This window comes from Ambystoma mexicanum, chromosome 8 (assembly GCF_040938575.1).
Source record: "Ambystoma mexicanum isolate Mex_15411 chromosome 8, UKY_AmexF1_1, whole genome shotgun sequence".
Lineage (NCBI taxonomy): Eukaryota > Metazoa > Chordata > Amphibia > Caudata > Ambystomatidae > Ambystoma > Ambystoma mexicanum.
Genome location: NC_090929.1, coordinates 1,359,143,168 through 1,359,156,962, shown reverse-complemented (window position 1 = coordinate 1,359,156,962; position 13,795 = coordinate 1,359,143,168). Strand labels below are relative to the sequence as shown.

Below are 13,795 nucleotides of genomic sequence, written 5' to 3'. Positions count from 1 at the left end.
TTTAATTTATTATTAAGTTGTTTTCAGTTCATAAAACTTTACAACTTTACATACATTCATACCAATCACATATTAACTAATTATACAATAATAGAAAAATAGAAACAGAATAAATACTAAATAGTCACTCATTCATACTGCAGTGCAAGAATACAGTGCATAAATACAAATACAATACAATGTTGGTGATAATTACCTTGAATCATTATTATTACATGTCGTCACCAATTTGTCATTAACATTTTCATTGTTTCTGGGCGGAAATGTTTTCGAAACTCTATATAATGATATATGGACTGCCTCAGATTGCACATTCAGGCATGTCTCCAAAATTCCTCCAACTGTATATAATTCATGTTATGGACGAAACGTCCATAATACAGCATATAATAATTGCGTCTTTCAGGACATAAAGTTAGTACATGCCTAACAGTCTCAAATTCTTCTACGTCGAGACACATTCGACAGTATCTTTCTTTTTCAGGAATCTTCCACTGAGAGCCGAAAGTAGACTTCACCGGAAGTTGATTGGTGCGCATTAATAATCTAAAATTCCGTACCAATGGGACAGGACAACGTATTAAGTATCTTTGAGACATATAATACTCATGCACAATCCATTCAATATGTTTAACATTTTTCAATTCATACATACGGGTAATATTCATTTCCCAATCAACTCTCTTTGCTTTGACTTTGAACGCTTTTTTAATAACAGGAAAAAAAACACATTGGTTCGTTTTAGCCACCCACTGTAATTCTTGAAAGTATTTGCAACAGCTAGATAAATATTTGCTCCTAAAAATAGGAACGTCTATTTTAGCTGCTTTTGTTCCAATAATTTGTAGCAGTTCACTGTAAGGGTGGCACATTGCTTTCAGATTGAGGAGACCACGTTGTTGTCTCACAATGGATCTCAAGGACTGTAGGCCGAGTTCCACCCTAATATATTGGATGGGACACGATCGGGGTACCCCCAAGATAGTACGCCAAAATAGGCCTTCAATCCTGTCAAGGAAGGAAAGGTCAGAAATAGTAATGGCTTCTAACCCGTAAACCAAAACCGGGGTGAACTATTGACGATATAATGCAAGTATACCTTTTAATGAATAGCCAGCATATTCCTTAACAAACTTATGCACCATCATAGTGATTTGCTTAGCCCTCCTAATTCTATTCTCAATGAGATACCTGTATCCAATTTTACAATTAAAGACACATCCAGATATTTGTATACCTCGGTATATTCTACATTACCCCACAAGACTTCCACTTTTACTCTGTTCATTTTTTTTACAGGAGAACAGCATAGCCTTGGTTTTTTGCAAATTGATTGTTAGGCCATGTTCTTTTACAAAGCAGCCACGTTCTTCCAACATTGCCTTCATACCAGCTATAGAGTGATCAATCACCACCAAGTCATCTGCATAAAGCATAGCAGATATCAACGCTTTTTCAAATTTAGCAGGGCATTTGGCTTTAGCAACAAGGCGTCTGATGAGGTCAGCTAGATAATGATTGAATAAGAGGGCAGCCAGTAAACAGCTCTATTTGACACCTCTATTCACATTAATCGGCTGTGTCAGGCTGCCCTCATTATCTAGACGAATTTGGACAGTGTTGTTTTCATGAAGATTAAATAATATATCAACAAGCCAACTGGGGCAGGCAAGTTTCTACAAAATTTCCCAGTTTGGCTCGGTCAACACTGTCAAACGCTGACCTAAAATCAACAAAAGTTACATAAACAATCGGCCCATTGCTTCATTTGGCATTGGAAGTTATGGCATCAAGGACACAAATATTGTGGGTAGTACTGGTGCCACGTCGGAACCCAGTTTGAAAAGGGTAAAGTAGGTAGTTGATGTGAACCCGGGCATTCAAGTGTTCTAAAGCAATATCTAAAAAAACTTTCCCGGTGGAGTCTAAAATTGACAACAACCAGTAATTTTCAGGTAGGGATCGGTTGCCCACTTTAAACACCAGAATAAGAATGGCGTTCTTCCATGAATCTGGGATACAGCAATCTCGATAGAAACTTGTAAACAGCCTGAACAATACATTGCTCCATATAACAGGGTCATCTTTCAATACTACAGTGGCAAGTCCATTGGGTCCAGGAGCTCGGGATTTATTCATTTTAATAATAATGGACTCAATCATTTTGATGGAAAAGGAGAGAGGCCATTCTCTACAATAGGGTCTTGGGAAGTTCTTATCTAATTTCTCATACATGGTGTTATCAGTGTAGGTAGTCCACATTTTCTCTCCTATCGAGTTCAGAATGCAAGCTTTATTCACATTTCTTACATTATTCAAGATTTTCCAAACTGCACTGGATTCATTCCGTTGAAGGGTATTAAACATGGTCTGCCATTTGGTGTTTAATTTGGACCATTTTCTACGTTTACACCAATTGGTGAAACCATTTTTCAACCGCTTTTTCTCGTTACTGAACTCGACGGATCCCATATTGGATTTAATCAAGAGCCGAAGCGAGCATCTGTATTTATGCTTAACTACCAACAGCTCCCCATCAAAAGATCGATTACCCCTGTTTCCAATATTAGTTTTAGGACTACCCTTCACAGAGCCAACATCATCCGTAATGGTTTTAAGCATGCGCTCAATCTCATTGCCGCTAAGGGAGTAAGCATGTTTATATACCGACTCGAAAAGGCCATGTAATTTGTATGACATTATCTTGCATTTTTTTATGTTCCACTTAATATTTGTACCCTTTTGGTTTGTGTAAATATTACCAGTAGCACGTGTTGGTATCTTTGTATCCATGCCTAATTCCAGTTCAGCACACAACATTGCAGGGTCACTGTTTGTTCTCCACTATTTCAAAGTAACACACGGAATTAAGCATTCCAGAATTACCCCATATGTAATCTACCGTGGAGGACTTCGTACAACACGACCATGTACATTTCCCTGGGGTATCCCCAGCTGTTCTACCATTGAGAAAACTAAGTCCCCATTCACTCATGTATCTTTTCCATATTCTCCCTTGTGCATTGGTCTTAGGACACATTAATGTAATGTTAGCAGCCAAATTGTGAAATTTGGCTTTCATGACCATTGTTCCACATTGTGAGTTCATGTCTCCTCCTATCAAAATCATAGAGTTGTTAGCATCAGATAGCCAGCTAGTAATTAGTTCATCGATTGTATCAAAGATGGCCATGGTTTTACTCCCACCTGGGGGGTCATAAACATTAATAATCAATATATTAACAACATGGGATTTTTGTTTCAGACGAATGACAACTGCAAGGACATTATCATTTGTTTCTGCGGGTATAAGGAGTTCAGAGTCAAATTCATGGCTGACTCCAATAATTAGACCACCAAATGGCCGTCCCTTAATTCCCTTTTTCGCATGGTTATGTAAGAGGACATGAGTATCTACCAAAAACTCATTCAACAGCCAGGTCTCCTGTAAAATAAATATTTGTTGGTTAAGAATACTATTCAAAGAGTGCCCTGGTATAACAAAATGGGTATGTCCCCTAGTATTCCACGACGCAATCTTGCATACTCATGGACAGGATTTTCTCATCATGTCTACAAGTTGTTGCAACCAACGTATTCCAACTTGATTGTCAGATTCCCCTTTGGGAGCAATATTTTTTTTGTGTTCTTCCGACTTCCCAGGATTACACCCTTGACATACATACCGCTGATCTTCATCAGCGATCTCTAGATCCAAATCGTAACCAAGGAAGTCAAGAGATTCACCCTGGGCTCTTATTACCTTAGCTGTTGCGGGCAGAACACAGTGCACTCTAGATATTGCCCCAAACTGCCTTCTAATTGGTTCAACAAATTCAAAATCACATGATTTAAACATTCTTAACTCAGGGATTTTAGCAAATAGAGTTAGTAAAGAAGGTCTGTTGATGGGATTTTTTGTTCTTCTATCTGTTTTTTCGCTTATTATAACAATCCATGGGTCAAGTTCTTTATCCCCCTTGTCGCCAAGGGGGGCATACTTGTTCTCCAAACAAACCTTCACCCTTTTACCAGCACTTTTCCTTTTGATGTCAGAATGCGTAGTCACAGAACTGATAGATAACCCTTCCAGTTCACTTTCTGAATCAGAACTTTCATCTTCCAATGGTAATTTTTTTTCCCATCTACCTTATTATTTTGGAGTAGCCAGCTTGTTAACATCCCGGTTTTCATTTCCTGTCTTCTTCTTTTCCGATTTGCCCACTTTCGGGCACTCCTCTTATTAATTTTCTGATCTTTACAAGAAGTCGTGGTAGAATTACGGGGATGGCAGGGTACAATCTCATCTTCTTTAATATTTTCAGCTTTTTTAGTTCCACTCGGTTGTTTTTTCCTAAATTGCTCAGTTATCTTAGGCTTTTTTTGAGGACCATTAGAAACAGGTCTTTCGTCGGGGCAGTTCGAGCCTATTACAGGGTTGACAATCTCTACAGAGTTTCTGGTTCCATCGATTTCAATTACATCCTGAACTTCAGGCCTGATGCCTTGTCTTCACATTTTTCATAAGAATGTTTAAGTATTGACTGTGCACCTGAGTCTGGGAGTAGATGTTATCACATAATTTAATCAGGATTTTAAGGGCAAAATGCAACAGATTAAGCGATGGGGTAGAAATACTAATCGTGGGGGCATGTATGTTGTCAGATTCATTGATTTCTCTTGCAGACCCTTCATGATTCAACGTATTGTTTGCTACCTCTTCTTCACTTCCTGTATTGGGTAACGTTTCAGGTATGTTAGTCGGAGGATACATGGAGGGGGTACTGGATAGTCTGTCAGTTTCTTGTTGTAGACTCTGTTCTTTCCCAGTACCACCATTATTGAAATCACATGCCACTTGACTCAAATTGTTATTACTTTGCTCAATAGCACGTTGATTGGATCCACATAGACGATAACACAAATCCAACAAAGAGTTATCATCTATTGGCCCAAATGATGGAACAGATGCTACACTCAGGTAACCTGAACCACCCTTAGCATGTACTTGGGCAGTCGTTTTTTGACAATTTTCAGCATTCGTAGCATTATAGGGTTTGAAAAAATCTGTAATTTGAATGGGAGATCTTCCAGGTAGTAGGGAGTAGTTTCTTACCTGTAACTCCATTTCTCCAGCGTTGGTATCTTTCATGGATTCACATGCTTAGAATATTCCCCGTCGTCAGACTGGGAACCCTCGGTACACATATATAGTCGTTTCCTATAGGAAAAAACTTCCGATACTTGTGTGTCCTATCCACATCTACGTCCTCCCCGGGGACGTCCACGCATGCCCCATAGGACGTAATGGTATATAAGCCCCGCCCAGCGGGTCCGGTCAGATTTCGACCCCTCCAAAGAAGAAAGGGGGAAACCTGTTTATGCACATATCCTGCACATTGCATTTCGGGGAGGCTGGTGGGCGCATGTGAATCCATGAAAGATACCAACGCTGGAGAAATGGAGTTACAGGTAAGAAACTACTCCCTTCTCCAGCATTGGATCTTGCATGGATTCACATGCTTAGAATAGATTGTATAGCAGTATCCTAGAAGAAGGAGGTGAGAATGCAATGCAACATACATTACAAAAATAAACCATTCCCAGTCCAAATATATATATATATATATATATATATGCACGTAAGCAGTAACATATTTATATAAAGGCGATACATCAAGGAAAAAACCAAACGTCGGCAAGGTAAAAGACAACAGTTTCACCATTTGGCTTACCTCATTGAAAAAGATGGCGCAGCACTGCCCTCCCCATCTGTACTTCATCCGCGTGCTGCCTTTCCAGGCAGTAATGGCGTGTGAACGTGTGTGGAACTGACCACGCCGCCGCCTGGCAGATGTCTGTCAGAGGAATTCTTGCCCATAGCGCCGCGGAGGAGGCTGTCGATCTCGTGGAATGGGCTCGAGGGTGCCCTTGTAGGGGTCTCCCGGCCTTGGCGTGACTAAAAGCAATTGCCGACGAGACCCATCGGGCCAGTCCTTGCTTGGAAATTGCCCTTCCTCTCGTCGACGGACCATATGCAATGAACAGCTCTCTGGTAGTTCTGAGTTCCTGCGTTCTTTGCAGATAAAACTTTAACGCTCTTTTCACATCGAGCGTATGAAGAACCTTTTCCGCCGTCGACGACGGTGTCGCAAAGAAAGAAGGGAGAGCAATGGTCGAGTGCTTGTGATAGACCGTCGGTACTTTCGGGATGAAAGTAGGGTTAGTTGATAAAATTACTTTGTCCTTAGAGAATCTCATATATGGAGGATCTATGACCAATGCCTGTAATTCCGACATTCTTCTAGCCGATGTAATGGCAATTAAGAAAGCCAGTTTCCAAGATAGGAACTGCATGGATGAAGAGGACATTGGCTCAAATGGAGGCTTCATTAAGGCAGCCAACACCACATTTAAACTCCACGACGGTGGGAACCGTTTCGTAGGGGGGAAAGTTCTAAAGAGACCCCTCATGAAATGTTTCACCAGTCTGTCACTGAATAATGGTGAAGACTGTCTCCTCCTCGTAAACCTTGAAATGGCCGCCAAGTGCACTTTGATGGACGATGATGACAGCCCACTCTCAGCTAGGTGAAGAAGATACGGAAGAATTTGTTCAGGGGTTACTTCTAAAGGCTGAATTTCGTGCTGTGTTTGACACCACGTACAGAACCTTCGCCATTTGCATATGTATGATTTGTTAGTCGAAGGGGCCCTAGCCGCTTGCAGAATTCTCCGGCAATCCGACGAGACTTTCATGCTGCCAAACTCTGAAAAGTCAGGGCCATGCTGTTAAGTTGAGGCTGTCCGGATTGTGGTGCCACACCGTTCCCTTGTCCCTGGACAGTAGGTTCTGCACTTTCTGGAGAGTTATAGGCTGTTCCAACGACAGATGTAGGAGGTCGGAAAACCATGGTTGTCTTGGCCAATACGGTGCCACTAGAATGACCCGGCATTTGTACCTGCGAATCCCCTGGATTGTCCTCCGTATAAGGGGGAACGGAGGGAAAGTGTACAGGAATTTGTCCGTCCAAGGAAACGAGAACGCTTCCCCCAGGGATCCTTTTTGAGGCCATCTGCTCGCGAACTGTTCGCATTTCCTGTTTTCTTTCATTGCGAAGAGGTCGATTGAGGGGGTCCCCCACCTTTCGAAGATTATTTGAAGCTGACCGGTGTCCAGCTCCCACTCGTGTATTTGAGCCATTGTCCTGCTCAGGGAATCCGCTTGCACATTCTTCACACCCGGGAGATGGTAAGCCACTAAGGATATGTTGTGTTTCAACGCCCAGCGCCAGATCTTTGGAGCTTCCGCCGAAAGGGTCCTGGGTCTGGTGCCGCCTTGCTTTATCAAGTAGAACATGGCTGTCGTGTTGTCTGTCAGCACTCTTACTTTTGATCCTTTGATATGTGGAAGGAATGATTTCAAGGCCCATCTCACTGCCCTCAGTTCCAGCACGTTGATGTGTAGGCGCGATTCGGTCGAAGACCATCTGCCCTGGGTTTGATGATCGTTCATGTGTGCTCCCCAGCCCGTCAGGGAGGCGTCCGTGATGATGGTGTTCTGAAATTCCGGCTCTTGTAGAGGAACCCCTCTGTCCAGGTTGTGAAAGAATTCCCACCATTGGAGGGATCTGATGACACCCTCGTCGTCAACGGTTATCCTGTCTGACCACCGGCCCGTGGCCTGCTTCCATCTGTCCGACAGGAACTCCTGTAGAGGCCTCATGAACAATCGGCAGTTTGCCACTAGGTGGATGCACGAAGCCATGGAACCCAGGATTGCCACATATTTTCTCACGGAAAATGTGCTCTGTAGGCAAAGTTGACTCGTCAGTTGTTCGATCTTCAATATTCTGTCTAGGGACGGTTTCACTATTCCCGAGCGGGTTTCGAATTGAGCTCCCAAGAACTTCAAGCTCCTTGAGAGCTTTAGAGAAGACTTTTCGAAGTTCACTGCGAACCCCAGTCGTTGCCGAAGTTGTAAGGTGGCTTGTACGCTGTTGTTGGTCGACGCTGGGGAGGATCCCCTCACAAGCCAGTCGTCGAGGTACAGGTATACATGATGCCCTCCCTTTCGCAGCCAGGCTGCCACAGGTGCCAAACATTTTGTAAACGTTCTTGGGGAGGACTTTAGACCAAATGGGAGCACTGCAAATTGGTAGTGTGTCTGACCTACCATGAACCTCAGAAACCTCCTGTGTTTTTGACACACCGGAATGTGGAAGTACGCGTCCTGTAGATCTAGTGACGCCAAAAAATCGTCCCTTTGGACGGATCTGATCACCTCCTGCAGTGTAAGCATTTTGAATTTTTGACTCTGTAGGGTCTTGTTGAGGTCTCGCAGATCGAGAATAGGGCGCCATTTTCCGTTTGGCTTCTTTACCACAAAACACCGTGAGTATACCCCTAGGCCTTTCTGCGATGCAGGGACTAATTCGATGGCGCCTTTCTGTAACATGAGTATTACTTCCTGCCGCAAGATGTTTAGATGTGGCTGGGCTAGGTGTATTTGTGGACATTTTGGAGGTTTGCATTTGAATAGTAGGGAATGTCCGTACCTCACAGTGTCCAAAACCCATTGATCTGTTGTGATGGTCTCCCATTCCTCGATGCAGCTTGACACTCTTCCTCCCAGAACGGCACGCTTCCCGTCATTGCTGGTCTTTCTGTTTGCTCGTCGATGACGAATAAGTTGGTCGTCTCTTGGAAGACTGGAAGTTTCTGCGCCGGCTTGAGGTCTGAGAGGCGCGTCTATATCCTTGGGAAGGATACGCTAATCTACCAAAAGATCTATCCCTGGTTGCTGAGAATCTTGAGTTTCCAGATGCTCCTCTAAAGGGACGAAAAGAACGAAAGGGCTTACCACTCTGGAGAGAACCCAACGAGCGTGCTGTATCTGAGTCCTCCTTCATGCCCTTCAAGGCCTCGTCCACCTTTTCTCCGAAAAGAAGATCACCTTCGAAGGGCATGTCCAAAACTTTATACTGTACTTCGGGTCTGAAGTTGGTGCACTTAAGCCAAGCCTGGCGTCTTAGAACAACTCCGTTATTTATTTGTTTAAAACCCGAATCTGCCAGGTCCACCGCTATGTTAATAGCATGATTTGATGCCTCTTCGCCTTCTCGAACCAGGGACATCGCCGTTCTTCTATGTTCTTCCGGGAGGTGGTCCAGGATAGGTGCCAGTCTGTGCCACATCTCCCTGTCATATCTGGCCACAATCGCCAGGGAGTTAGCTGCTTTCACCGTTGAGGCCCCCACAGAAAGAACCTTCTTACCAAACACGTCTTGGCGCCTCGCCTCATTATCTGGAGGGGTAGAGCATTTATGTTGGGCCTTTGCTTTTCTCGTCGCCGCCGACGACACCACCGAGTCCGGTGTAGGTTGAGCCGAAAGACACTTCGGTGTAGAGTCTGGTACTTTAAATTTCTTTTCAATGCGGCCTTTGACAGCCGGCTCAGAAAATGGGTGACTGTAACGCTCACCTGGTTCCCACGGAGGCGTGGCGTCGAAGGCGCAGAACTCTGAAGATGGACAGGAAGGGCCCCTCTATTCTGGCTTCCCTGGCTCGTTGGATACCCTCCTGTGCGTGAAAAGGGAGTATTACCAACTGTGGAACAATGCTCAAGCCTCCCACTCCCTTCCAACCCTCCACGATACCTCCTCCACGATTCCCCGTGAAGCCTCACCTTAGGGTTTGGAAGGATGAGCTCTCCATCCTGCTTCTGATGCAGGGGCGCGTTGAAACCCAGTTACTTCACTGGATTGAGGATTGATGGGAGTTCAGGTAAGCTTGACTGTTCAGGTAAGGCGCTGTAAAAGTTCTGTTCAAAAGTTCAAGCTTAATAATAATGTTCGTTGTCTAATTGCAGCAAGCGCTAATGCTTATGTCTTTTTCCCCTTACGGGCCGGGGTTCGGAGTGCCGGAGATATGGCGCCGACCCGAAGTGAAACAGTTCTGGATGAGCGCTCAGGTAATGTCTTTGCATTCGCTCATTCAATGTCTTTGTCTTTTTTCCCCATAGGGGCCGGGTTCCGGAGATGCCAGGAAGCGGCAGGACCCGAAATGCAGTGGGAATAATCCAACAGGTAAGACTTAAAAGGAAACTGAGCTTTCCTTATTCCTTTTCTCCCTCTCACCTTGTTCTTGTCTTTTTTCCTCTAGGCGCCGGGGCGTAGCTGAATCCGGAAGATCGCTGCTGAAGATGGAAGCGCCTTGCCAAGGTGAGTAAAATGCAGCCCTGCAGCGATCGAAACAAAATGCCTTAAAAATATGTCTTCCTTTTCAGGGCCGTTGGAGAAATGACTCTGGGATGCATATTTAGCAGGTAAGGGCTTTTCTTCTCCTATTCTCTTCCTTTCTCCCCTTGCAGGTGTCCCAGGGTGCTGGCAGGCGTGGCTGAAGTCAGGATGCAGGAGCTGACACGGTGAGCGTCCAGCTGCTAGGTGCAGAACAACGCGAAGCACGTGTGGCTGTTCGGGTGGGGTTTAAATAGCCTTGGAAGAAGTTCCTGGTATGTATCCTTCCACCAATCAGGTATGTATCCTTCCCCGACCACACCCGGGTGGTGAAGTAGTCCTACAGGTAAAGTAGTCCCATTCAGGCCTCAAGAGGGCCTGGATGAAGCAGCAAGATCTGCATCAGGTAAGTGTGCACCCAAGCACTTAAACACATATCCTCTTCTATGAGCCTGGCGCCTAAGGCGCCAGGACTGGGGTCCGCTATGAGCCTGGCGCCTAAGGCGCCAGGACTGAGTCCAAAGGGCCCCGACTTGGGCCCGTGAGACTTCCCTGGGGAAAATGATGTCTGCCTCTGGGGTTGCTGGGCCCGGCCTGGCTCCTTAGAGGTAGGCATCATGACAGTGACGCATGGTTTGGACACCTTCTTTCCAGACATGGTCTAAAATGGGTATTGAGAATATTGAGCGTCTACTCTTGCCCATATGGTCAAAAAGAAAACAGTCCTTTTTCTCCTCCTGTTGGACCAGGCCAAACTCCTTGCACGCTTTCTCCATCATAGAATGAAAGGCACCTATATCGTCCGGTAGTGACGGGTGAGTGGGACTCTTTGGTGTTTCCATTTCCACATCCGACACCCAGGATGGATCCCTAGATGGTGAGAGGGATATATCTGACGCTGACCCGTGGTCAGATAGGGAGTCCAAAAGCTCACCTTCCTCCTGGACTGCTGGAGTAGTTGGAACCCCGATCGATCTGGTCGGGCGGTGTGAAGGGCCGGGCTCGTCGACGGGGGGTGTCGACGGTACAGGTGGAAGCCTTTCGTCCAGCGATTTCAGCAGCGAGTGTAAGGAGGACAGTACCTCCATGGACAGGGTCGCCTGAGAGCTTGGAGGTTGGGTAAACACCTGAGAGCAGGTTGCTCCTGATGGAAACCTGGCTCGTAGACCGAGGTCCTCCGGGCTCACAATACTGAAGCCGTCGTCTTCTTTCAAGGCAATTGACGCTGCCTGTTCCTGTAGCAATGTGTCAGGCAACCCCATATCAAATACCTCCGGTCTCCAGGCCAGAACTTCCGGCGACGAGGACATCGTCGCCGAGGTCGTCGCTGGGTTGATGACGGGTGAAATCCACTGCGTCAGCGGCAGTGAGGACACCGACTAGTTCGTCGTCGTCGATGTTGGGCCTGCAGGTGGTTTAGGCGGTCCCGCCTTCACAGCGCTCTCCCTGCGTTTATCCGAATCTCTACTCGTGGCTGATCTGTGTTGATCATCCGAGGAGGATTTAGGCCTCTCCTTTCCTTTCTTCGACAAAGTGGACGAAGATGTCTTTCTTGCAGAGTCTTTAGAAGAGTCCTTAGAAGAGTGACTTCGTGGAACGTCCTTTTCCGCAGGTCGTGACTTCTTACCCGGGGTTTCCGACGAAGTTGAGCGTCGAGGGGCTCCTGATGTTTTCGCAGAGGCCACGCTGCGCACAGAGCCCACCTCTGACTGAGGGTACGCTCCCGCACCGTCATTTAACCAGGATACCAGCCGTCGGTTTCGATCCTTCAGGGTTTTCTGGGAAAAACCTTTACATATTTCACACTGGTCTGCCGAGTGGTGAGGGTGGAGGCAATAAATACAGTCTAAATGGCCGTCCCCCTCATAAACCTTCTTCAATCCGCACGTGGCACACGGGCGAAATAGAGGTTTTCCCGACATTCCGATAAAATTAACAAACTCACAGGAGTTCGACAATTCGAAAATCTAGCAGTAGAGACTACGCGAGGAGATCCCACTATCTTTGGAGACGGTTGAAATCTGACGGGACCCGCTGGGCGGGGCTTATATACCATTACGTCCTATGGGGCATGCGTGGACGTCCCCGGGGAGGACGTAGATGTGGATAGGACACACAAGTGTCGGAGGTTTTTTCCTATAGGAAACAACTATATATGTGTACCGAGGGTTCCCAGTCTGGTCTGACGACGGGGAATATTCTAAGCATGTGAATCCATGAAAGATCCAATGCTGGAGAATAGTTGATTTCTTAGGTCCATTATTTCTGTCAACTTTGTCTCCACTCATCGGCAACTCACTGCACTGTGCAGCGGTGATGGATTTAGATGTTTTACCATAAGGTTTGTTTTTTCGTAAGTTATAATGTGTGCTCCTCCCCTGCGCTTTTCCAGGCATAGTGAAAAAAGGAAAACACCAGTCAATGTAAAAGCAAAAGCCGCCCAGTGCAGGAAGTCACCAAGGCAGCTGGGGTAGGCTAACAACAACAATTTTTTAAAATGGTAGGTGTGGTTGAATCAAATAAATGGGTAATTGTATAAAACAATTCTGTATATACATAAATAACTAAAAAAATAAAAGTCCAGCAGTGGGGTGGAGGGTACTCACGACTCACAAACCTCGTTGAGCACCGCCTAACACTCTACAACTCACTCCGCTACACGCGCCGCGTGTGTGGCTGAGTTGGTATATTAAGTAAAAAATCCAACAAGAACGGCGCTACAATGGGCTGCGAGAACTGACTCCACAGTCTTCCAAACACTGTCTAGCACTCTCAAGAATAAGAGTATGTATGTGTATTATATTGTGCTAATTATTTAAAAAAATATATATTCTAGATAAAAATGTATAATGATGAAAGAAATTCCATCATAGCATATATACAGTTTTGCTGAGTTTACCTCTGTCAACTCCTTCTCCGCGCTACCAACGCGGCTCTCTCTCACCGCATAATCCTCGTTTTCCTCTGCACCATCTATACCCAGACCTCTAGCGGCCGTACCTCTTAGCGGCCGTGGAGGGCAACGGGTCGCAGACACCAAGCGGACACCGAGCCAGGCAAGGCAGGGCCAAATTACTGCAGGACCACAGGATCAAAACAACCCGGCCCTGCACGGTGCACACGCGACTCGCTACACACCACTCGCAGGGTAAAGTGGAGGACAGGGGAGCGGGAGGACTAGAGGAAAGGACCTCTCAGCACGGACAGAAACAAGGACTGTCAAGCCGCACCGTACTCTCTCGCAATCACACCATCTCAGATGGCCGCTTCCAACAGTGCCCTTGCAATTACTCAATTGGGGCACTATAGGAATTCTTATAAAACACTTTAAAGAGATCATTTATGTCCCCTAATCGCCATGTATCCCTGCTACATATTCGGCCCCTCTTTCCATGCACAACAATTTCAAAAGTCCCCTTGCTGTTCTATCTGCCTCACCATATTTCCTATCTGCCCTAGGCTTTGCAAAGTATTTAATTTCCCTGTCGGCTTGTTCTCTAAATTTGTCCATCAACATTTCCGCTAAAAGAGCTTGACTCGCAGCCTTTCCTTATTGT

General features: G+C 45.7%; 1 protein-coding gene across 4 annotated transcripts in view; it reads left to right on the top strand.

Moving 5' to 3' along the window:
• Positions 1-13,795, top strand: part of PTPRE (protein tyrosine phosphatase receptor type E) — a 2,259,327-nt gene that overhangs the window by 2,229,737 nt on the left and 15,795 nt on the right. The window lies entirely within an intron of this gene.